Raw genomic sequence first — 987 nt, 5'->3', positions numbered from 1 at the left:
GTATGAGTTGTATGAGGGGCTTCATGGACTGGAAAGAGTAGACACAGCTACTATAATGAATCATTAAAAGAAAAGAACTTTTCTTTTAGTTAAGAAACAAGGCTCATGGTTCAAGCAATAAAGGAGTACCAAGAAGAGAGGGAATGGTGATCTCAGGGTGGGATTCCACCCAACTAAGCTTATTGTTTGCGGTTACAATGGCAGACAGATATCTGAGTTCGAGGCCAGCTTGAGACAAATCAAGTTTAGGTACAGACATAATTGTGCATGCCTTTGAATTCCTAAGGAAGTAGCCTATGCAAATAAAAGCCTGGTCTTTGGTCAGCAAGATATGAGCTTTACAGAGAGTTTCTAAAATTTTTCTAGCAGGTTTTTGGATTTTTGGTTGGAAAATCAATGAGCTATCCAGAGAGCTTTTTGAATTTGCCTAGCAGGTTTTCTGCCTTAGTTAGGAAAATCCAAGAGTTATCTAGGGAGCTATTAAAGCTCTTTTAGAATTTTCTTTAGCAGGTTTTCTTATTTTGGTGGAAAACCCAAGAGCTATCTAGAGAGCTAATTGAGCAGAGCTCAGAGATGCACCTAGCCTTGACTTCGAGTCATTTCTTTTGCTGCTTTTCGAATCACCCATTTCTCAGGACTCTCTCCCAAACAAAGGTTTGTCCTTGGCATTACAACTAGCTGAAAAAAAATCAATCACAGCAGAATCACTTGATTGCTCCCTGACTTGGCATACCATGATTACAAATTTGTACCCCAATTCTTTTAACCTATCCTGCCAAAATGTTTTTTAAAAGGGAACAAATAGGTTTGTCCCATTATAACTTAATGTTTAAATTACAGCTACAAAGCAACTTTGAGCAACTGTATGACTCTTTCTTTCCAACACTGAGTTAGGGGACAAAGAGAACGTTCTATAGAGTGTCCAAGTCTGGGCCACACAGGAAGATATGTGATTTTCAGTCAGGGGGCATATTAAGAAAGTCAATG

At 38.8% G+C, this 987-nt stretch overlaps 1 non-coding gene across 1 annotated transcript; it reads left to right on the top strand.

Annotated features, from left to right (window-relative positions):
* The first annotated feature begins 475 nt into the window (after positions 1–475).
* Positions 476–537, top strand: Gm27393. The gene has a single exon (XR_003949900.1). It is a non-coding gene; the product is annotated as a U7 small nuclear RNA (small nuclear RNA).
* The last annotated feature ends 450 nt before the right edge of the window (positions 538–987 follow it).

This window comes from Mus musculus, chromosome 11, assembly GCF_000001635.26.
Source record: "Mus musculus strain C57BL/6J chromosome 11, GRCm38.p6 C57BL/6J".
NCBI classification, from domain to species: Eukaryota; Metazoa; Chordata; class Mammalia; order Rodentia; family Muridae; genus Mus; species Mus musculus.
This window is presented reverse-complemented; position numbering and strand designations above follow the sequence as displayed.